Source organism: Pezoporus flaviventris, unplaced genomic scaffold, assembly GCF_033815535.1.
Source record: "Pezoporus flaviventris isolate CSIRO_AGI_PZ_B2104156 unplaced genomic scaffold, CSIRO_AGI_Pfla_v1 ptg000007l, whole genome shotgun sequence".
NCBI lineage: Eukaryota > Metazoa > Chordata > Aves > Psittaciformes > Psittacidae > Pezoporus > Pezoporus flaviventris.
In genome coordinates this window covers 43,118,486-43,142,763 of record NW_026892555.1, presented here as the reverse complement: position 1 = coordinate 43,142,763, position 24,278 = coordinate 43,118,486, and the positions used below count along the sequence as shown (strand labels likewise).

The following is a 24,278-nucleotide window of genomic DNA, read 5'->3' as shown; positions in this document are numbered from 1 at the left end:
TGGACGAACAGATATAATCATGCAGAAAAATGGTGAACTTCATGTTACAAAAAGGAAAGATGCTGAACTGAATGAGCTGATGCTCATATACAAGCAACTGTGAGCTTATATTGCTGTTGCAAGTGGTTTCGTGTGTACAGAAATAACTGCTGTGCAGGCCAGGCTGGGTGCCAAAGTTATCTTCCCTGCTTGTATGGTGCTTAGGTTGCCAGTGCTTACCCCGAAACTGACGTAGCTCTTGGCATAAGCCTTGACTAGCGGTGATCACTTTGATGTCTGAAATATAATACAGCGTATGGCGACTTCTTTACAGAAAGTGCTGCCGAGATACAAATCGCTCTGTGTCTGTGATGAGAAGTAACAGATGGATGAGGAATGCACTGCATTTGCTGGAGGCCGAAGAGGGGAATGGGAGTGTGGAGCACAAGCACGATTTAGCTGCTGTTGTCCTGCCACTTACCACATGCTCTCACCAGAGCCCTGTCACAGCATTGTGTTTGCAAACAAAATTCATGGTTTTGTGTACAAATAGGGGTAGAAACAAAGGATTAGAAGAGAGACAGAAGAGGAGTCCTGGATTCAAAAAAAATTTAAAATCTTGGGTGTGTAATGGCAAGTAAAAATCTGTGACAGTTCCTCTCTAATCATATGAATTAAGTGGCCTTTAAACAACAAAACCATTTAGATGATCAGCTGGGAAGTGGATTTAGTATGTCAGTTCAAATGGACTCACTCCACTGACATTAAACATAGCTTTGGAGATGAAACTTTGCCTCTGGCTGTGTTCTAAAAGAAGAAAATCTCCCCCTCTCAGATAAAATATGTCGTTCACAGGATACGTGATGCCATGGGATGTGCTGCTCGTCCCAGGAATTCACACCTTATGTAGCAGAAAAAGTCATTGTAGACACTGCATGAAGAAACAGATACGGCTCATTCACAAAAAGCACCATTGCCAGTGCCATTGGTTAATAGGCAGCTCAGCATGTACCAGAGCTACTACTTTGAAAAGTACTATATTGTTTGAGGTTTCGCTTTCTAGCTGGAAGGATGTGGTGCTGTCAGTCCTTACCCTCAGGAACAGAAGCTAGTATTTTTTGAGATCATCTTTGTTTTCATACTCTCCTAGGATTTTTCCTGCCTTAGGACCACCTGTATTCATATAATAGCCTCTATTTGGAAATAAGGATACTTGAATCTAAAATATGGATTCTTAGAGAAACTATTAAAATCGAAGTACCTTTTTATGAGGTACAGCAGCTTTTTATTGGTTCTGTTTACACACTGTCTAGGTTTGCCAAAGAGGTTTGTTTGTGCATATCCTAGAGCATGGCGATTTCTTGGTTTCTATCTTTATTTCTTGCTGCAAGCATATGGTCATTGCTAGAAAAGCAGGCCAGAGGTTGCCTTAAACAGGTCAGATTCTGGCTGCTGAGATGATTTTACTGTGCATCTCATTTAAAAAAACAATAGCACAGAAATAGGGAATATAAAAGAGATGATTTTTATCTAAGTAGCTTTAGGTCTGAGCAGCCTCTGTCAGAGTTCTTGCTTATGGCTATGGAAGGGAGGTATTTAAGACTGCAAGGAAAGTTGCAGTTCTTTCAGCTAAATGGTCTGATTTCGTTGCCATTATTATTAATTTAGAGAGAAAAGGCTGATTTTGAAACGTGAACTTTTCTAAGCAGTGGGTCAGTTTTACATCATTTTGGAAAGAGCTCTGTTGTCCAGATTCATATATCTAGCTGAAGAGGTAGAGACTTCAACATGCTAAATAGCTCACTGACTGAGACACTGCGGCTATGTCTGTTCTAGTAAACATGTCACAGAGACGCCTCTGGCACAGCACATGTCCATACCATTGAACTCAGTCTCCACAGCGGGGTGGCCACAAGCAAGCAACCTGTTGGAAATGCCTCTGACTCCTGCTTTTCCCAGACTGTGCTCAGAAGCCTGTTGGAGGAAGGAGCGCTGTTCAGGGCAAAATCCATGCCAGGCACCACTGTAATGCTGTAGCAGTGTAGGCAGCAGCTCCAGCCCCCTGGAGAGTTTCCTTGCCCAGTTTCACTTACTAATATAGACATAGTCTTATCAGGGAAATGGGGCCAAATAAAGAAGAAGCAAGGGTTTGGTTCCCGTTACGTGCCATTGTGTTGCAAAACATCAGTTGTGAACCCCATTGTATGCTGTAAGAGATGATTCAATAGCTCTGGGCAAGCTGCCTCCCTAACAGCTCCCAAGTTAGGTCGGAACAAATCTGCCCTGGGGAAGGCCAGAGCCCAGCTTGACTGCTTGTCTTCTTCTGGGCAGGCTCTTGCTATCAGCAGGGTTTTTCCAGAGACATTACACATTCGCTTTCAAAAGCAGTGAAAATATTTGTGGGGAAATCTTGCTGTTGGATACAATAAAGTTTGTCTCCTGGGCCTAGCACTAGTCAGTGCGCTGCAGTAAATCACTGATGCCCTCATTTCTGATATTAGTTTTTTCCATATTCCTCTATATCTGGCATTCTGTTTTCTCTGTTTACAGAGAAGTATTTCTATTGGTACCTTTTATTGGCACCTCAATGCACATGACATGGTGATGTTACTACGGTTTAAGTAGCAACATATAGCTTGGCTGTCCCGGAGATGCCAGATATTCCTGGTGTGTGTGTGCAGATAGCTAAACAGTCTGGATGGGAAATTTTGTTTTCAGAATGATACTGAGCTTCCAGGGATTGTCAGCGCTAGTCCAAATGGATCCAGATTATGTTGGGATGCTCTTGTATGTGGGTGTGAGAAGAATCACAGCCAGGTGGTGAACTAAAGGACTAGTACTACACAGCTCTGATTCCTTTTCAGAGCAGTTTTCCTCAGCCATGGTTATAAAGGAAACATTTGTTCATGTGCACAATACCAAACAGCCAATTCCTTCTACACAAACTCTTAAAATCAAGTGCAGAAAGTCTGTCTGTATTTCTGTTATGTGAAGATCTGTTTGCTGACTGTCCAACTTGTTAAAATAGCCGTATTCAAATACTGTAATAAAGGGCACTGAATGGAAGCTTAAATGTGGTAGAACTGCCCATCATCCTGTTTCTACCTGATTCATTGATGTTATCCACAATATCCAAAGGCATGAGGAAAAAACCAACCCTACTGCTGCATAAACCAGCTGAAACTGCTGAGTACTCTGCACTTTAATAATAACAGTAAACACAGTGACATTTTTAGGGAGGTAGATTTATTTACTCTCTTATAAATAAATTCTGTGCTGAGTAAGCACAGTTCTGTTGTTGCTTTAGTATAAATCAAGAATTTGATTTGACATATAAATTAGATTTATGCTTTGGGCTAAAGTTTCTAGTTTAATTTGCAAATATTTTCGTTTTCCTTAGGGACAAGAGTCCTTCTACTCATCCTCCTTCAGTCTTGCAAACAGGAGGTTCGGTTTTCAGTTCAGTGTTTGTAGTTTCATGCTTCTGTAGGTAGTAGTCCCATAGTGGGATCAAATGCATTTTAAGATGTTGATAGTGATGATTCTGCACGTAAATTGCCATCATTGGGTTTTTGAAGCCTTAGGCAAAGCAGAACTGTTGAATCCAGCTCAGGACTTCATCCACAGCCTAATATGGATGTAGAATGTCTCTGGCCTCAGCCTCTCCGACCATGTTCCGAGCCTGCCAGAATCTCACTTTGGACTGTTTGCATGATGAATTCATCCTAAGCAGTAAACAAAACTCAGTTAATGCTCTAAATAGACTGCCCTGTTTCCTGGGTTCTCTGTGGTTCAACTGTTAGTTAACTTCAATATGAAGTTTTTTTCAAAACAAAATGAGCATTTCAGTTTTTTGTTGTGTCCATGCAGAGCCATGTAGCAGAACTGTGACACTGTGAAATGGCTGGTTTACTCAAAAGGTAAACTTTGAAGATTGATTTAACCCTTTTTTAAGTGTTACTATTTGTCCTAACATTTACAGATTCCCTGCTTTTAAAGTTTCCCCTGAAAATGATTTTGTAAATGTAGTGCTATCATGCTGGAAAGATTCAGTTTCAGGGTGGCCCTGCTTGAACAGGGGGTTGGAGAAGATGACCTTTCAGAGGTCCCTTTCAACCCCAACCACCATGAGTCTGTCACACAGTTCAGTTGCTGTCTCCATGAGGATGCTCCTGTTGCTGGGAGAGCAGCCACCTGAACACAGGTGTTAAATACCAGCATTGGACTGGCTTCGTTTTTCCGTTGTTTATAGTTGCCAAGAAAGTTGAATAAAAATCAAAATCTGCTTTTGGTGCCACTCCAGATGTGCATGGTAGTGTGGTCTCCTTAGGGAGCCTTAGCTCTGAATTCTCTGACCACTCTCAGTGGCCACATGGGGTAGTGGGAGATCTGGACGTTACACAACAGCTTACCTCAGTGGTTTTAACACGTAAGACTATCTATAGCAAACGTACCCTGGGTACTAGGAAATGAAGCAGTGCTTCTACTTTTTAAAAAAATATAGTTAAGAAAGGGGAAAAAAAAGGCATTCCCTCTGGAATGTTATTTCTGGCCCTTGTCTGTTTGTTTTAAATGGAAGATCTAGAGGGAAGAGTCTGGTTTCTCTGGTTCACCCAATGCCCTTTGATAGGAGGGATTCTCTTGCTAAGTTTTGTCTTTGACAACCAGAGTTAGTAACCAAGTCACCAGGTCTCCCCTATTCTGTTCCAGCATATTGAACCTGACAGTCATAGAACCATAGAATCATAGAATAGTTAGGGTTGGAAAGGACCTTAAGATCATCTAGTTCCAACCCCCTGCCATGGGCAGGGACACCTCACACTAAACCATATCACCCACTCTGTCCAACCTGGCCTTGAACACTGCCAGAGATGGAGCATGCACAACCTCCTTGGGCAACCTATTCCAGTGCCTCACCACCCTAACAGAATTTCTTCCTTATATCCAATCTAAACTTCCCCTGTTTAAGTTTGAACCTGTTACCCGTTGTCCTGTCACTACAGTCCCTAATGAAGAGTCCTTCCCCAGTGTCCTTATAGGCCCCTTCAGATACTGGAAGGCTGCTATGAGGTCTCCACGCAGCCTTCTCTTCTCCAGGCTGAACAGCCCCAACTTCCTCAGCCTGTCTTCATACGGGAGGTGCTCCAGTCCCCTGATGGTCCTTGTGGCCCTTCTCTGGACTTGTTCCAACAGTTCCATGTCCTTTTTATGTTGAGGACACCAGAACTGCACACAATACTCCAGGTGAGGTCTCACAAGAGCAGAGTAGAGGGGCAGGATCACCTCCTTCGAACTGCTGGTCGCTGGAGAATTACACAAGCTGCTTTCTTCTGGAGGATTGAATTACCTCAGACCTTCCTAGATAGTAAGAAACTCTTCCATAATTTCATGTGTGTGATCTGTGACCGTCATTAATCATGTGTATAAGCATTGTAGTTGCTTTCCACTGTTGTCCCATGTCATTGAATTGCTGATCACCAAGCCCTGTTGAAAGCCCTCTTGGTGTCCTCAGCGTTTCATATGTAATGGTAGTGGAGTTGTTGCCCAGTCTGCCTAATTGCTGGTAAGGCCAAATGTGGGGACACTTCCCTTTCCCCCACTCCCACCCTCAAAAGAGTAAGAGCTCAGGCTGGAAAAATGTGTGTGCGTTGTTACAGTTCAGATAGAAATTGTTATTTCTGCTGCTATCCCCAACAGAATAAGCCAAGTTAATTGTTTTGGAAATGTGGGAATGTAGATTTTTTTAATATCAAACTTCATTTTCTTCTTTAAGGAAGTAGTTAAATAACTCTTGGAAACTAAATTATTTGGAGGAGTGCACTTCATTTAAGAGTTTTATGAAACTCAGTGGATCTTAGATTGATCTAACTTGATCTTAGACCACTTCTCCCATCATTTTATTCCTTTCCTTTAGCACCAGACTAGACACCACTGAGCATGCTACATTGCTAGCAGATAAATACTTTGGAGAAGAACCTAGTTTACAGTGAAGATGCTGAGATGCTCCTGAATACTAACAGAAAAAAAAGAGGAGGGGAAAGTGTAAAGAAGAAAAAAGTGGTGAAATGTATTTGTCTGTGTGGTCCTTGAAAATGGCAATGTAGTTCTTCGTTTTGTGTAGCTGTTATTGAATTCTCCCATAACACCAGGGTACTCATGGTGATTTAGGTTAGTAGTTCCTCCTTGTTCACACCAATGGTCTTGTACACACATAGGTGTGTACTTTACTCTGGCCAGGTAACTAACTCTGCCTAGTAAAAAAGTATTCAAATGCATTTCCCAAACATTATGTTTCATTCTTAGATTCCATGAGCTAGAAGATTCTTATTTGGTACCCTCATGCACTAACACCTTCTTGCATGGTCCTTTATGCATCTTACAAGAGAACGAAGCAGTTCATCAGATATGTTCACCTGCAGATCTCATTCTTCACTATATCTCAATGGAAAGACTTAATGCACAAGAACTAAATGTAAAAAAAGTTAGAACTATCATTCTCATTTAACAGAAATTACTAATGAGGAAATTTGGTAGAAAGCTACTGTTCTAGGTGATGAAATTCATAGTTGTTCTGCTGCACCAGAAAAACACCAAAGGTTGGCCACAAAATAAGTAACTACTGAGAAGACAGGAGAGATGGATATTCTGTACCTCCTGTTACAAGTTTTCCTCAATATTTGCAAGTAGCTTTCAAGGTTTATTGTTGTTATTATGATTATTCATACTATTGTTTTTTAACTCTTAACCAGTTGGAAAGGAAAATAAATTGTTAAGCATCAATTTAACAAAATTTTTATAGACTGAGATTTTGGGGCTCTTGCTCAGCTTTATATGCACTTAAGAGGTCTTAGGGGTTAAACAGACCAGCTTAGTTACATATCTAGAATGAAAAGCTAAATTAACCAGTTCCTTAAGTAATCTGACATCTTGAAAAACATAGATAAGGGGCTTTTGTAATTCAGCCTTTTCTCTTGAAAGAGTACTTTTAAAAGGCAAAATAAGCAAGTAAGAAAAACCATCTCTGACCTGTGTTCAGCCATGACGGCTTCTTACTATGTTGCCTGTGAATCAGGAGGGTGCCCTGGGGTTTATCACCTCTGAGCATACACACAGCATATCATAAATCTGCTGCCCAAGTGGCCCAGAGACTGGATCTATCCCCATGGGCCTGGCAGGGCTGCATGGTGTCATGGCTTCTGTGCCATCACCCTCCAGGGTAGATACACCGCAGCTCTTGTCTTGCCTTGATCCCATCCTCTTCTCCTGCCCTGAATGGAGATTTCAGAACGCTTTGTTCACAGCCTGGTTTATTCACTTCCTTTAAGGCCAGAGCTACTCACTTGGCAGCACTGAGCCAGGGCAGTCTCCAGCTTTCCTCACTGCCCTGTGCACTGCAGGCAGGCAGGCAGAATGCTCTTTGAATCAATGCAAGCGATCAGGAGACTCCCTGATCAGGAGGCTCCCCAATAGTATTTCAGCACAAAGAGCCCACGTCAGCTATGTGCCATGCTGGAGCCAGCTTTAAAACACCATTTTGCATACAAATAAGTTTTAACTGGTGAGACAGACATACCTGACACAGGCTAACTGCAGTACTGAGTTGCTGGGGCTGTTTGCACTGAGCGGTATCAAGTATCCACTGCAGAATGTGTCATGGGGACCTGGCCCATGCCTTTCTGGATGAGGAATGTTGGATCATGTAGCAACTTCTATCCTGGATGTGCATGGAGAGCAGGATGAGCAAGGTGTGAAGGGAGGGAAGCCTTTGCCTGTATAAGATGTTGGGGTACCAGCAAAGTGTGCTGGGTGTCCTTTCTGTGTGCAGTAATATAACAAACATAGCAAGAGTTATTTGTCTAGTTGAGAGGGATCATATTTTCCATGGGGAACCAATACCCAGGCCAGTCTTCTGTAAAAATTGCCAAGGATAGACAGAAAATAAATTGGAGGGAAGGATGGGTTGTAGCACAAACCAGTCAAACACTGTTTCAGGTCACTGTTTGAAAGCTTGTTTTAGCATCTTGAAAGGAATTCACATGTTTTATTTTTAGCCTGCAAAATAAGAGTTATTTAATGTTCCTTTCTATCTCATCTCTGAAAATGTTCTCACTGAGGCAGGGTCTGCAGTCTTGGAGCTGGTTAACCCAGGACTTGCCTGCCTGTGAAAATTTATCTTTACAATGGGGAATTACTGAAATTGTTTTTCTCCTATAAAATTTTAAGTGGAACTGATTCCAAACTCCAGAATCAGTAGAGTGTTAAAATACTTTCTGCTGCTGGCAGTGACTTGTGTTTCACAGTATATAGTTGGGTGCGTTTTGCTTTCAGGAAGTCAAAAGCCTTTTCAGAGTTTTATCGTGGTGTTGCTTTTGTTGCCATTTGCTTTTTGGCTCCTGTTAAATTATATGTAGTTGAGTTGCTTAAATATTTCTAAAAGAATATTTTCTTCCAGGGTTTTAATAGTATTGCTGTTACTGGGCCTTAAATCTCTAAGCAGAGAGGGGGTGGAGCTACTCACGTATAGTTAGTGCTGAAGAAACCTCTCTCATATTTCCCCTCTCTCCTCCTTCCTGGTCTCTGAACTTTAGTGCCATGCTTTAGGTTCCTGAAAGCCAGTGAAATATTTATGATACTTTATTTTCCAGCTGTTGGTTAATGAATGGGGTTGCAAGGTGTTGCTGGTCAATGCTCAAACCTCTTGCCCAGCACTCTTTCTTGGGTCAACAAACATCTCTGATGCATCTTAGCCTCCTTGCAAGACTGCTCTTATTTTCCTTGCTTTTCTTTCCTGTGAAAGAGCAGAAAACATTGGGATGAGAGCACTCATCTTGCTGAAGGAGTAAGACAATCTGCAAAGGATGCATTAAAAATAAAACAGGAAATCAGTGATTATCAATTAATAGCAAATGCATCTCTGCCGATCTTCAGAGTGATGCCTAATGATAACAAAAAGAGAAGCTCTGCATCTGGGCAGTGTAATTTCTAGATATTTGTAGTATCTTTCCCCCTCATTAGGGCATGGGTGTTTTTATTGTAAGACCTAAGTCCTGTAAATATATTAACAGAGGCCTAATGTTGCTTGTAAACAGTTTGTGTTGAACAGGGATAAACAGGTATCAGGTTAAAATAAAAAAGGGAAAGTCGTTTTTTGTGCATTTGCAGTTTGCTGAAGTAAAAGGCAGCATATGGCAACACTGGCAAGGAAGAAGTCGCGCCTCTGAGATACTCTTCCCCAGCTTAAGGAGTTAGTAATTGATTCCCACCCTCATGAAAGAAAATTACTGGCATCCCTGTGCCGAGTGGCGTGCGCGTGGGTGATGGGAAATAAAGCTTCCTCCAGACCTGGCCACCTGCTTGAGGAGCAGTGATGGCAGTGGGAGGGAAATCCATTTGCCGGGAGCATTGATTGATGTCTGTTTTCACTGCCGGAGGGGAATCGACTCTCTGCTGCACTTCAGGCTTCTCCTTTGTGCATCTCCGTTCCCCTTGCGAAGAACAGAGAGTGTTTATTTGGACCCTGCCGCAGAGGAGAGGGAACAGCCTGCGCACCTGCCAGGAAAGGGAATCCTAAACGACTGCTCCTGCTCAGAAGAGATTGGGACTTGGGCCAAACGTTTCATATGTGGATGATTAAAATTAGACTCCAGAATCCATATGTACATTCTCATTTTGAGAACACAGCCTGGCTTCTTTTCTCTCCTGCCTTTTATGTAGTCTCCTAATGCGTGAATGCTTCCCCCTTTCCTGCAGCTCTGATAGTGGCCCATGTACTCAATGAAAGTACGTTTATCTTTCTTCTCTGTAATCATACCTGACCACAGGCACAGGAACACAGCTTCTGTCTTTCATTTTCCACTAATATTCCCTTGACAAGTATCTTTCTGAAAGGAAAAAAAGTTATAATCTCTCCCTTGGAAAAGCAGCCAAGTGTGGAAGCGGGCTTGGCTTTCTGCCTCTCTTCCTGTGCTTCTGCCTGAGCAAACCAGGACCTTCCTGAAACCCACACTCGCTGATCTGAAGAGGTCCAGGTCTGTCTGGAAAGGCATCCCAAGGAGGAAGGAGAGAAGGTAGGCAGACTGGCACAGCTCTCAGTGTGCTTGTCTGCAATCTGTTCCGTTCACGAGCACCAAAACCACTGAAACAGTAAGACAATGAATGTATGGCTGCATGGTTTCCAATTGTGAGGGATGGAGACTTGCAGTGAGCCACACAAAACTGTTGGTGCAGGAGAACTTTGTGCCAAATTACAGCTTTTTGTGTCCTGTCAGTTGGATAAGCACATGGAGATGCTTATCATCATTAGGCAGTGATTTGTTCCTGAGAGCTCTGAAGCATTCAGAGAGCACAGTACTTCCAGAAATAAATCCTTATGTTTCAAAAGACTTTGAGTATTTTTTGATGTTCCCCTCTTAACCGCTTTTCTTAGGAAAATGAGGAGACTTCCTGGAATTAGGGACTGCTAGGAAAGCCCTGTTAGTGCCGCTGTTTTATAAGCAGCCAGGTGTCTGCATCCTGCTCCATGCTGTGTACCCACTGCAGAATCTAAGGGCCACAGTGGGGAGAGGGAGGGGAGAACTGTATTTCCCCGAGTTCTGATCAGTCAGGTCATGATTCTGCTTCAAAAGAGAGAAATCCTTCTTTGCCTTATGGGCAAGGAGGCAGCACAGCCTCCTTTGTGCCCTGTGGGCCTGCCCATCACCCTGCTAGTTGCAGGGCTGTCCTGGGACTGGCCCTCTACCTTTCCTGGAGAAAAAACCTACGCACACAGAAATGCTGAACTGTTTTCCGTGTAGGAGCACATCGTGTGTGGTAAGTCAAAGGTCGAGTCCTCCCCACCTGCTCCCAGCTGGGGCTTGGTGCACAGGAGCTCCCTGCGCTGGGTTTCCTTTTCCATGGAAAAACTACAAGCTACTGGGTACAGGCCAGGGCAGAGAGAGGAGGCAGCTGATGCATACCCTGCTCTTGCCCTAACATGGAGTGAGGACATGGCTGCAGGGCACACCCAGATACAAAAGCTTTTTTTTTTTTAATATGAAAACTAAGAACAAAGCACCTTGTATAGCAAAACAAAGTTTATAGCTTGCTTCAGCCTGGAAGAAGGCTTTTCAGAGCAGATAGTGCTGGCATTGTCTCCTAACAACCCTGCAGTGTTTACTGGAGGTAGTTTATCTCAATCTGTTTTATTCATTCCTGAGTATTTTGTCTTCCCAGACCTGCAAAATTAAACAAAAGCAGTGACTTTATAACAAAACATCCCAATAAAAAATCAAGTGAAGTTCATACATCTTTACAGAGCAACTCCCAAAAGCATTCCAGTCATTGCAGAGAACTTGCAATTTATAATAGCCTCTAATCTCCATCCATCAGTAAGTTTTCTGATGTTGGGTGGAGCACAAGGATATATTTGAGGTATACTAAATGGCATTGTTAACTTTACAGTTGCAAATGTTTGCGGTATGCAAGCAAGAAGACAAGGTAAATATAAAAGAAATTTCCAGAATTATTAAGCTGCTATTATTGTTATTAACATTGGCAACTGAGAATAGGGGAGTAACCTAAAGACATGCCCCAGGGAGCAGACGGGGAGCAGGACTGAGCCGTTACACATTGCTGGCTGTGGGAGCTGAACTGTCTACACATGCATAGCCGCAGACAGGCCCCTGTGCATACAGCCTGGGGATGAGGGGGCAGCCTGTCTTCCCACAGCCAAAAGGGCAAGCAAGAGTCATTGCATTAAGGAGAGAGGAAGCTGGAAGTGACACACAAAGGAAGGAAGTCTTCTGAGAATCAGGTTTCACTGTTTCAACTACTGAAGGAGAAGCTTGTTTATAGTAATATACTGTCTGTAGGAGGTGTGTGTCTGTATAGATATGTGTGTATATGCGTACAACGGATGTGTATAGAAGGAACTTTCACTGTGGTCTGTCAGCCTTAAGCACATTGCTTCTATTTCTTCTTAAACTCTGTGACTTCATTTAAAATAATAATAAAACAAAGACATTAAGAAACTCCCAAGGTAGAGAGTGTGCGTGTGCGAGGGAGTATGAGCAACTTATCTTCACATTTAGCTGGAGCCTTGGTATTGTCAAAGCAGCTGAATCACTGCCTGTGAGCTGCCATCTTTGCCATGGTGATAATTTGACAGCATGCCAACACTGCTGCCTACTGTCTCTGAAGAGCTGACCTTGTAACAACATCAACACTCTCTTTGGCTTTTGCTGACATACTGTAGGCTCTGGAAACTGTTTTCAAAACAAATATATAATGAAGTTTTGTGCTTGTAAAAGCAATTGTGTTTCTGTCCGAAACATTATTTTAGGGTGTCTCACCTGCCAGAGGGCAAAGCAAAGGAACAGGCAGGGAGGAGGACATGGCTTTTCAGATAAGTGAGAGGCTCCATGTGCACAAGAACCATGGGAATCAAAAGTAACCTTCACAAAATCAGAAGTTAATGGTAAAGTGGCTTCTCAGTGACTCCTTGTGCTGTAGCATCATAAACCTCCCATTTCTCAAAGCAAGGACAAGTGAACATACCTCTACAAATCATGCCCCACAAGGGCCAAAAGCAAGGAGACCTCTTGATTAGTGCTTGCTCTGTGCTGTTGTGTGTCTTCTTGCAGGCAGGGAAAAGTTACCATCTAAAATACTGATGGAGACTCATCTATATATTTGATATGGAGAAATGATAAGAGGCTTGGCTTAGCAGGTAGGGTAGAGGCACTGTCAGTGCCTGAATATAGAATCATAGACTCAAAGAATGGTTTGGGTTGGAAAAGACATTAAAGATCATCTAGTTCCATCCCCCGTGCAGTGGGCAGGGACACCTTCCACTAGATCAGATTGCTTAAAGCCCCATCCAAGCTGGCCAGTCTTTTTCTTGGCCCTAAGTTTGGGCTACTCTGTATCGGGTGACCTGTCACATTGAGGTGTTCCCCAGTTGTGGAGGATTGCCTGAGCACTTTGTATTCCCACTGCACACATATGTGTGCCAGTCTTCATATGTCCTCTGCGTGTCCAGTATGTGTGCCAGGGCCCAGCTTGCAAAGGAAAGAGAACAAACCAGACACAGGACTCACCCCACACTTGCTACTGCTTTGATCCTGGGAACCAGTGGTAGTGAAGTGCTGGTGCTGGTATTTTTTTTCTTGCTATCCCTACTAAACTAAATGAATAGCAGCAATTGCTGGTGTCCTAAATGACATTTCATGGAAAGTTTTTGAGATAAAAATGGCCATATAGTGGATGCATGACAGGCTTGCCTTAAAACTGCCATGCAGTGCACAAAACCCATACATATGGTTAGGTAACAGCAATTTTAATTTTAGATACGGGATGGGAAAATGCAGTTAGATTAAACCTAGGACTCTGTAGGTTAAGACCAGAATGAAAGATATAGCTAACAAAAGTCTGGAGGCAACATCTTCATGAGACACCCCAGTTTTCACTCCCCCTCAGAGATCTATTTTCAGGTGTTGCCAGAAAGGAGAACACTATAATTTATACCGAGATGCTTCCTCCGGATCCTTCTTAAAGTGCAGTCCTTTAGATTTGTTGAAGTCAGGTGAATATTATACATAGCTGAAGTTCCACTTCTGCTTCTTCATGTAGAAGTAAAAGTTACTCTTGATTTTGCATAGTCCAGGATAAAAATTGTATTGTTTGCCCACTTTCTAACTTACCTACTTAAAAAGCCTCCAATAAACTACTGACTTCATCTCCTTCTGACACTTGGAAGAGCTTTAAGCTTCAGTGGGATTTGGCTAGCATGTAGCAGTGTATTACTCTGCCTTTATGTAGAGTTTATGGCCAACAAAACTTCAGATAAATGTATTTGAAAGAAACAGCTAACAAGTTGGACTTTTCATTTTTTTCCATCTTGGGTTTTTTTTTGCAGTTCAACGCTGCAAGTTGCTTTTTGGGCTGCCTTTTCTTCAGGGATTCGTTTCTCACTGTGTTGCTAGCACTTGAATCACTGGGTAAAACTGACAAACAGGAAAAGACTGAAAATGGGATTTTCGATGTGAAAATAACTTGCTGTGGGACCGATTTTCAAAGCTGTAGGCTCTTTGTAATGAGGAATCATAAAATCATAGAATAGTTTGTATTGGAAGGCACCTTCAAAGGTCATATAGCCCATCTGTAACTAGATCAGGTTGCTCAGAACCACATCCAGCCTGGCTTTAAATGTCTCCAAGAATGGGCATCCACCAGCTCTCAGGGAAACCTGAGCCAGTATTTTGCTACCCTCACTGTAGTATATTTTTTCCTCATGAAAGCTGGGTCTGTTACTCTTCAGGACACCTGAATTGATGTGCCCTCTTGTCCTGGGTTCAGCAGTAGCAGTCATGTTTCTCCTCCTTGGTAGCTGGTGCAGTGCAGTGTTTTGACTTTCGGCTCGGGAACAGAGCTGATAACAAGGATGTTTTGGTTTGGCCAAGGACTTTGTGAGCCTCATGCTCTGCCAGGGAGGAGGGGAAGCCGGGAGGAAGCAGAGACAGGACACCTGACCCAAACTGACCAGAGAGCTATTCCATACCACAGCACGTCATGCCCAGGATGTAACTGGGAGTTAGCCGGAAGGGCTGGGAGACTGCAGGGTTGGAGGAGGTATCGGTCGGAGCTTGGTCGGGCTTGGGGGCCGAGTTATCGGTCAGCGGGTGGTGAGGTGTTGTATTCTCTTCCCTTGTTATTTCCTTTATCATTATTATCATTGGTGGTAGCAGTAGTGATTTGTGTTATACCTTAGTTACTAAACTGTTCTTATCTCAACCCGTGGGAGTTGCATTCTTTTGATTCTCCTCTCCGTCCCTCCGAGAGCAGGGGGAGGGCAAGAAAGGGGGGGAAGTGAGCGAATGAATTACCTGACTGGGTTTAAACCACGACACCTCTCAAATGGGAAGAGGGGCGCTTGAAGTTGCTGGGCCTGTTGTGTGTTGTCTAGATAGGATAGTCAAGTTTAGCTTTGAAAGGAGCATTTGTGCCTGAAAAAAACAGGGCTTTGTTGCTTTAGCCAGTGGCATTGCTAGGAGCAGAAATCTGAATGGTCTCCAAGCTGTGGTGGACAGGCAGTGACCAAATCTTCTTAAACCTGTCTACTGTACAGGTTCAGATTCAGGAGGGCTTAGGAGCTAGTTGGGTGGGCCTTGTCTGAAGTGTTTGCCCTGACCAAGCTTATCACAGATATCTGGTGCAAATCAGCCCCCTGAGATACTTCTGAAAGCTCACTTCTCTGTGCATTAGAAATAGGCATTTTTTTCTGACAGTGAGAAAATTGAGTCTTTTAAAGCCTGAAATTAGTTCACAAGCCACACATTTTATAATTAACACAGCTTTACACTAAAAGCAGGGGATAGGTTTTGGTGCATTATTTTCAAGTTAAATTTTAATCCCCTGTGTAGCAAAAGCTTGATTCTTACAGGCTTGGCTTCTTCTGTATGACTTTCCAGGGGTCTGCGAGCTTTTATTGGCAATGCATGGGTTTAGCTAATGGATTTATGAGCTTATGCTAGTTTTTTCCTGTTTGTGTGAGTGGGATCACACAGCAGAGACCTTCTCGGTGTGCAGCTCTTAATAACAGGTAAGGAAGATTCCTTGTGAGAAAGCTAATTTGGGACTATCCGAGGCAGACCTGCTAGGATGTCCACCAACTACTGCCTAAGATATGCAGATTACTTTTGAAAGTTAATATTGCCTGAGTGCTTCTGAAATCAAGGGAGCCATGTATTAGCTGCTCACTGAACAGAGAGTATCAAACTGGGCCACAGGAGGAGAAGAGGAGAAGAGGAGAATGCCATGGAAAATAATGCTGTAGGTCGAGCAAGATTTTTTCCTAGTTTTATGCATAAAAGTTCTTGTTACAGCCATATCCGTTAAGCCCTGAGGGGACAAATCCTTTGCCAAGAAAGAGTTTTGCATCTCTGACTGTATGCTGTCTCCAGCCTGTATTTTCCTAAAAATAATCCTGATTTCATACCTTAGCTGGTGGACCTCCTAGCAGCCACAATAGAGACAGCCTCCCTGGAAAACAGGCAGGGATATGTAAAAGCATTGGTTCCACTCTCAAAGAGATGTTGTACATTGAAATGTACTAAAACCTAGTAAGCTTATCCTGAGCCCTTTCCACTTAAATAAACAAGTCACTGCTGAATAACAGGTATCTTATTCAGCAGAAGAACAATAATCCCTTTTTTCTTTAAAACAAAGAAAATAAGAAGTCACTTGGTGGGGGGGGAAGAAGGATTTGATTTTCTAGTCCATGGGGTTATTTGTCAGCCTGAAATGTCTGCTTGGTTTCTGTGATGGTCACTAACAGCCAAGGGAGCGTCCTGAGTCAGGTGTCCTCCATTTGATAAGCAGGGAGAAAAGCTGCTTTGAGCTGGCAGCACAACTCTGGAGGCTGTGGGTCCATCTTCCTGCGCCATCGGTGGCAGGTCCCTTCTCCCCCTGACACTCCTCAGCCCTCCTCCTTGTGCTGAGTCACCATCCTCACAGCTCTTTCAGCTGCTGCATCTGTTTGGCTGCTGGGAAGCTCTGACACCAGATCTGCTTCCAGAGGAGCAGTAACGTGCAGCTGTGCCCTTTGTGGATGTCAGAGCTTGCAAGCAGCCCTGGGGTGTCTCACATGTATCCACCACAGTACCAGATGTAAGGAAAATACACTGATAGGCATCCAAAATATTTTCCCAGCACAGAGTCATCTGTGGCTTGATGATCTCCTGAGCCAGACGTCCACACTGAATAGCATTAGGGTTTGGTGAGATGGTGGTATGGATGTCTGCAGGCTTTGTGCCCTGAGCCAAGCTTGCTGGTCTGTTGTAAGCGGCGTTTTTCCTCTCCATTTTCTCTCTCCATCAAAATACAAAGAAACTGGTGGAGTTTGATATGTACCTCATACTCACGCTGCACCCGGGACCACCTAGGCCTGGCTGAGCAAAGTCAGACCTTAAAATGCACTGTGGGTGTATTTGTACCCATAATGCTGGTCAGGCTGTAGGCAGATGGCACCAGAGCAGGCTGCAGCTGTGCAAACATTGACATGGGAGGGAGCATCTCCGTGGGGTGGGTTGACCCTGGCTGCATTTCAGGTGCCCAGCAGAGCTGTTCTATTGCTTCCCTGCTCAGTTGGATGGGGAGAGAAAACGCAATGAAAGGCATGTGCGCGGAGATAAGGACAGGGAGAGATCACTCACCAATTATTGCCATGGGCAAAACTGACTTGACTTGGGGAGGTTAATTTATTACCAATCAAATCAGAGTAGGATAATGAGAACTAAACCCATTCTTAAAACACCTTTCCCCCACCCCTCCTTCTTCCCAGGCTCAGCTTTACTGCCAAATTCTCTGCTGAGCAGTATATGGGAATGGGGGTTGTGGTCAGTTGTCTCTGCTGCTCCTTCCTGCAGGGGAACCTCTGCTCCAGCAGCTGGAGCACCTCCTCCCTCCTTCACTGACCTTGGTGCCTGCAAGGCTGTGTCTGTCACATACTCTCACTCCTCTCCCTGGCTGAAGTTGCGCAGGTTTTATTCCCCTTAAACGTGTTATTCCATTGGCACTACCACTGTTGCTGATGAGCTCAGCCTTGGCCAGCAGCGGGTCCATCTTGAAGCCAGCTGGCACCAGCTCTGGTGGACACAGGGGAAGCTGGTAGCAGCTTCTCACGGAAGCCACCCCTGTAACCCCCCCACTACCAAAACCTTACCACAAACCCAGTACCCTCCATGACGAAGACCTGTCCTCTGCCATTGCAAGTGATCAGGGAAAAAGTAGCAGTTCTGTCACTCAGAAGCACATACTGAATCAAGAGTAAAAAGCAAAAGGCCCTTGCTGTAGTGTGATAAAGAAGGCAAGTGGCGTAGATAGCATCCTTCAGCAGGTGTTGGCCACCTTCTCCTCAGTTGCTGTTTGGCAGTACAGCACATCAGGGTTCCAGCTCCCAGAGTCAGCCTTGGGGCACCCAACCCGTAACACGAGGGGAGGAGCTGGCAAAACACTGATGCTGCTCTGCAGGCTCAGAGCTGCTCAGAAAGCACTGACGGGGTTACCTCCTCTGCATGGTGCCAAGCCAACATAAGCTGTGTGTTGTGTGCTGCGGGGGATTTAACACGAATGTGCTTGTGTGAGCATCTCGGCTGCAGGTCGGGTTTGTACTGCTGTCAGTCACAGGCTGCTTAACGGTCATGACATCCTAGCTGCAGCTCGGGAGTGGAGGGAGTGGTTTGAGCGCTGTGTATATACACACGAGTATCAGATGGATTCTGGGAACAAAACCACACCAAGTGGCAGGCTTCTCTTCAGCTTGTCCTGGGTCTAAAACCAGCACAGAAATGATCCCTTTTAAGGATTCACTTAAAGACGTTTTTTTACTGTGATGTAAGATTCCCAGTCTTCAGCATCACACATGAATCAGTGTGCCTCAGCACTGCTGTCCTGATGGTACACAGTTATACGGTGTATTGGTGGTTTGTATCTCTCTCCACATCCTACATTTATAAGGGGTTTTCCCCAAAAAAACTAGTGTCTGTACTACTAAGCATAGACATTTCGAATCTGACTTACTTTATCTTGAGAAAATGCACACTTTGGAAGTTAGCAGCCAGCTGGCTCAGTCGTGCCGGTCCAGAAACATCCAGCACCAAAATCACCACTGTGTTCACACTGCTGTGAATAATGAGCCGGGTCCCCCTGCCTCTGGGTGTGCACTGGCTCAGTAGGTCTGGCAGCCAAGTGCCCTTTAGCTCTTGCAGAAGAATCATCGTTTTGCTTTCACTCTGTGGAAAGAAGAAGAATATAACAGGTCTCTGAACAGTGTTTCTTTGCAACTCGGGGGGCTGGGGCAAGGGGAAGTCTGGTTTGTAGAAACATTGTCAGGTGTGATTGGCTGTATATTTGATGTATAGAGGTGGTGTGTAGCTAGTGAAAAATACAGCAACCACGAAGAACCAGATGAAACTATTGACAGTAAGCAACCGTTTTTCCCAAGGGCATTTGCAGTTGCTCAGCTTAGAAATGTAATCTGAAGGGCTGTGATCAGAGAAACAGGCTGTCGATTCGTGCCTTTCCATTTCGTTCTCGAGGGGAGTGCATTGGAAATTGTGATAAGACAGTGGAAATTACCACCGAGTCCTGTACTGTTTAGAGGTCCTATATAACAATGTCTACAAAATCCTGTATCATTTAGAGGCACTATACAGCAATGTCAGAGCTCTATTTATTGTTCTAGTAAACAAATTTTTCAAGCTGTCAAAATAAGCAAGAAAGAGGTTTTCCCCCAACACGCACATCGAATCTGTAACTAGTGGTCAGAGTGCATACCTGGGTGAATTCCTTGGGGAATCCTTGCCTTCCTCAGAAGATGATGCCTTTCATGTCACTTGGGTGAGGGTTGAGTGCTATTGACTGGAAGGAGGAAAGCTGGTGCAGTTGCTTTAGGGAGTTGGTGGATGATTTAGACTTTTTGCTCATTTGATTTATTGCTCAATTATTAGACTGTGTACTAACAGTGGTGTGTGAGAGGGATGGAGAGCTATACCTTTCTGCCCGATTTCTATTAACAGCCTGCCGAATAACAGCCTGTGTTAGCAGCTGCTTTTTCCTTTTCATATCCAAGGAAAAAGTGTTTAAAAGCTTTTATACCATCTGAGTTAGGAAGAGAAAGAAGGTACCCTCACCTCCAGCTCAGCTTTTAGATGCCATCATTTATGTTTTCACAAAGAGCAGTGAAATCCAAGGCATGTTGCAATACTGGTTGCTATTTTCTTATCTCCTTATTTATGTGGCAGTAGAGAGAGGCTAACTGATGAAATATTAAGGGCTGAGTGTTCAGGACATTTAGTGTATCACAGGGAGTGGTGGGTGAGAATCAAGTGATCAGTCAGTTTCCCTCACAGATAATCTTGATGTTGGTCCTGGTGGAGGGAGTGATGCCTTTGGTTAAGAAGGAAAGGTATTTGACACTGTGCAGGTACACTGCAGGGAGATGTAATCTGTGTGTCATGTGGGATAAATTAACTGTACTTTTGCATGTTTGCATGGAGTGTGAAATGTGAAGTACTCAGGCTGCTCCAGAGCTGATGCTGCAGATGTTGGTACAAGACACAAGGAGCATATGAACTGCAGCTTCTAAGAAAATCTGCATTAAAACCTGAACTCTTTCCAGCTGGGGTTTCTGACCAGCTCCAGGGACTACTGAGAGGTTTATATGAGCATCAATTAATGATCATTAATACAGTTATGATTCTTAGCAAGGCATATGTGCTTTGAGCCAGACAGGTGGTGTCCCTCAGGGATCAGTGTTGGGACCGGTCTTGTTCAACATTTTTGTCGCTGACATGGACAGTGGGATTGAGTGCGCCCTCAGCAAGTTTGCCGATGACACCAAGCTGTGTGGTTCGGTTGATACGCTGGAGGGAAGGAATGCCATCCAGAGGGACCTCGACACGCTTGTGAGGTGGGCTGATGCCAACCTCATGAAGTTTAACCCTGGCAAGTGCAAGGTCCTGCACCTGGGTCGGAGCAATCCCAGGCACAGCTACAGGTTGGGTAGAGAAGAGATTCAGAGCAGCCCTGTGGAGAAGGACTTGGGGGTGTTGGTTGATGAGAAAATGAACATGGGCCGGCAGCGTGCGCTCGCAGCCCAGAAAGCCAACCGTATCCTGGGCTGCATCAAAAGGAACGTGACCAGCAGGTCGAAGGAGGTGATCCTGCCCCTCTACTCTGCTCTTGTGAGACTCCACCTGCAGAACTGCATTCAGCTCTTGGGCCCCTACTTAAAAAGGACATAGAGCTGTTGCTGTAAGTTCAGAGCAGGGCCATGAAGGCATACAGAGGGCTGGAGCATCTCTCCTGTGAAAACAAGCTGAGAGAATTGGGCTTGTTCAGCCTGAAGAAGACTCAGGGGAGACCTCAGAGCAGCTTCCAGTACCTAAAGGGGGCCTACAGATGTCTGAGGAGGGACTTTTTACGAAGGTGTGTAGTGACAGGACAAGGGGGAATGGCTTTAAGCTGAAAGAGGGGAGATTTAGATGAGATACTCTGAAGTTCTTTAAGGGTGGTGTGACACTGGAACAGGTTACCCAGAGAAGTTGTGGCTGCCAAATCTCTGGCAGTCTTCAAGGCCAGGTTGAACAGGACTTTGAGCAACCTGATCTAATGGAAGGTGTCCCTGCCTGTGGCAGGAGGGTGGAAGTAGATGATCTTTAAGGTCCCTTGCAACCCGAACCATTGTATGATTCTGTGAACTGGTGTTGGAAAAAGTCCCAGCCAGCTTGGCTTTTCACACTATATTATAAGAAATGTTCTCATCTTTCGTGTGCAATTTTTGAACTCTGTCGGCAAGGCTTGCTGAAGCGTCTGAGCAGATAAGCTGATTTCGGTTATCTTTCATTTGACTGCTTTTTGTTTGTTTTCAACTCAGTGTCATTAAAAAAAATAAGACCGCCATTATTTAAGTTGCCAGTATTGGATTTAGCTCTAGCAAAAGTGTGTGAACTTAATCATCCCTGCAGAGAATGTAGGGCTAAACTCTGACCTCATGGAAGAATAAATCAGGAACTGAACAAAGATTTTGAGATGTTTTCAAGGGAGACAGAGGTTGCGGTACTGAGCTCCACATAGTGCCAGGAGTGGGCTGACTACACAACAGAGAGAGTAGTCCCTATTCCTCTTCTCTCATTTGAGTCATTCTCCTTCCTCCCAACTATACTAAGCAAGAAATATGGTCAAATAGAAGAAATCATAGTAGAGTTTCCTGTTTGAAAATCAGACTTGTGTGGGCTTTCTGTTGATCTGAGAGACATTTAAACTCTGCATAGGTAAGGTACCCAGGTGCCTACTGTATTATCTGAAGCTTGCTCTTATTTTGTGTCTATGTGATGAGAATCAGGAGGCTGGAAACAAGTCCTAGGTTCACTACTCCCTCTCCCCCCCCCACCTCCATTCCTCCAGGCTCAAGAGAATCCGAGGCCAGGATCCCCTGTTTATCTAGCAAAATTGTAGGCCAGCACAAATAAAGAATGGACCAGAACTGAAAGTTCCCTCCACACTCAGCCACTAGTTGTAAGTATTTATTGTGAATACTGTTGAATGCAAGTGATTTCTAACATAAATTTCCTTTTGCATTTTGTTTTCCTAAAACCAGTTTCCTGCTGTAAACCAGAAGTAATGTATCCAGTTATGAATGATGTTGCTTTTATTGTATTCCTGAAGACTTTACAGCTTGCCTCTCATCCCTTTCTGGAACAGTTATAAAAATAAAATGTTTGCAGTGAGGGTCCAATATGTTTTACTGTTGATTTCCATACAGAGACAACTTTGTTTCTATTGAACTGAAGACAAACAATGGTTTTGGTGTCTGGTAGGTCAAGTTCAGGAGCAGAATGTTCAAAAGAGAAAGTAGAAAAGAGAAATCCTTAGGTTTTCCTGAATTATCAGTGGCTTTGATTTTTAACTGATGAGGTGAATATAGTGTATTCAAGGTAAATGTGGACCCTGCTCACAAACGGGTCCTTTCAAAACTAATTTAGGTTATTGCATCTCTGAAAAGTTTGTTGTAGTTTGTCATAATGAGAACCCATTGTCAGCAAAGCAAAGGTGTCTGCTGGACTGATGCTACCTGAGGACTGTCAGGATAGTGGTACGCTGACATTACTTATGCTGTGGGGTAAAAGCAACTTGGTGCCCTTTATATTTGCCCCTTCTAACCACAGTATAATGGGATATATATATATTGCTCTCTGTGGTCATCATTTTGAGCATTGGTTCTTCCACCCCAGAAGGCTTTCATCTTGAAATGCAGGAGTCCATATTTGTTATATTACACATCTTCTTACGCCATTGAAGGACTTCTCGCTGCTGTTGCCTGTGGCTGCTTTATGATCTATAGGCATCTCAGCAGGGCTGCAGTTTCTGTAGTGACTGCTGCCCTGACTGCACATGTGGGATGCCCAGGAGGCCTGGGCTGTCCAGGAGTCTCAGAATGCCAGGAGGGAGTCCCAGCCTTACAGGAAAAGCAAAAACTTTGTCTGCATTTGCTCCCAAATGCTGACTGACTCTCTCGGTACTAGTTAAATTAAAACTGTTTTAATCAGTTGCAGCTGTATTCAACTTGATTGCTTTGAATACACATTCTTAGCTATCCTCCCCAGCATTCATCTGTAGATGTGTTAATAATATCTGTAAAGATAGAGAAGGGCAATGTCAGGATTATCTGTATTTGTGCAAATGGATTTGTGCATCCATTTAGAGGTCCAGAGTGTAATTCATCAGTCATTTCTGTGTGCTTGAATCCCAAGAGGGCAGAGTCACCTCTGTCTCCCAGGTCACAGTGACTTAACTCATCAAGTCATAGAGTTTTATACTGCAGTGCTTGATGAGCACTGAGAATAGGTAGCTGTTATTCACCTGATAAGCGCTGTCCTTTCTGCTTGCAGGTCAGAATACAGCAGGATTCTGGTGCATCATGAACATCTTCCCCTTACGTAAACATCCAGTGACTCAGGTTTTCTTCTGTCCAGAACTAATGAAGAGATGCTTTAGGGAGAAAAATGAGGTGCAATTCTGCAATGGGTTGAGGGCAACACTGCTTTTAAGATGTTCAGAGCTGGCTAAGGTAAAATGGATGCCATAAAGCTCAGGATAAGCTTGGGATTTAGAGGGTCTTTTAGGGGCACTTTAGAGCTTTCCATTGCAGGTGAGAAGTAGCAGACAGAAGTCCTTCCTGTCATACTAGGTGTTTTGTAGGTTTACACCTGGAATAAAAGCAAGATAAGGCCTTCTTGTCTGAGCATGGAGGGGAATTTCGGAATGTAGCAATGCTCTGTGTGCAGCAACACTACTATGCCCTGTACATCTGTGCGCCACTAGCCTAGGGACTGGAAGCAGCCCTGTCTTCTGAAAGGCCTGAATCTGGAAGAGAATAGGTGAGCATGTCCTCAAGCTCCCATCCACAGCCAGGGACTTCCAGCGTCTCAAGTATGAGGAAGTGAGTACCAGGGTACTGGCCTCTCTTTCCACATGCAAGGTACACATGAAATGAAAGGTGGTTTCTCAGAGCAGAGGCAGAAGGGCAGAAGTTTCATGGGGTTTGGTAGTGCATGCAATATTGTGTAGTTCTTGTCTTTTCCACAGGTTCATTCTGGCACACATCTTTTGGTAGAACTCGAGTGGAAGATTTGAGGATGCAAGATTAAGTGAGGCAGGATTAGATATAGCTCATTTACCAGACAATTGATGGTCAGTGAAAGAAGGTAATAGCTTACCGTGGTATGTTTTAGGACAGCTGTAGGTGAAACATGTCATGGCAC

General features: G+C 44.0%; 1 protein-coding gene across 25 annotated transcripts in view; it reads left to right on the top strand.

Moving 5' to 3' along the window:
* Positions 1 to 24,278, top strand: part of DTNA (dystrobrevin alpha) — a 230,824-nt gene that overhangs the window by 64,645 nt on the left and 141,901 nt on the right. The window lies entirely within an intron of this gene.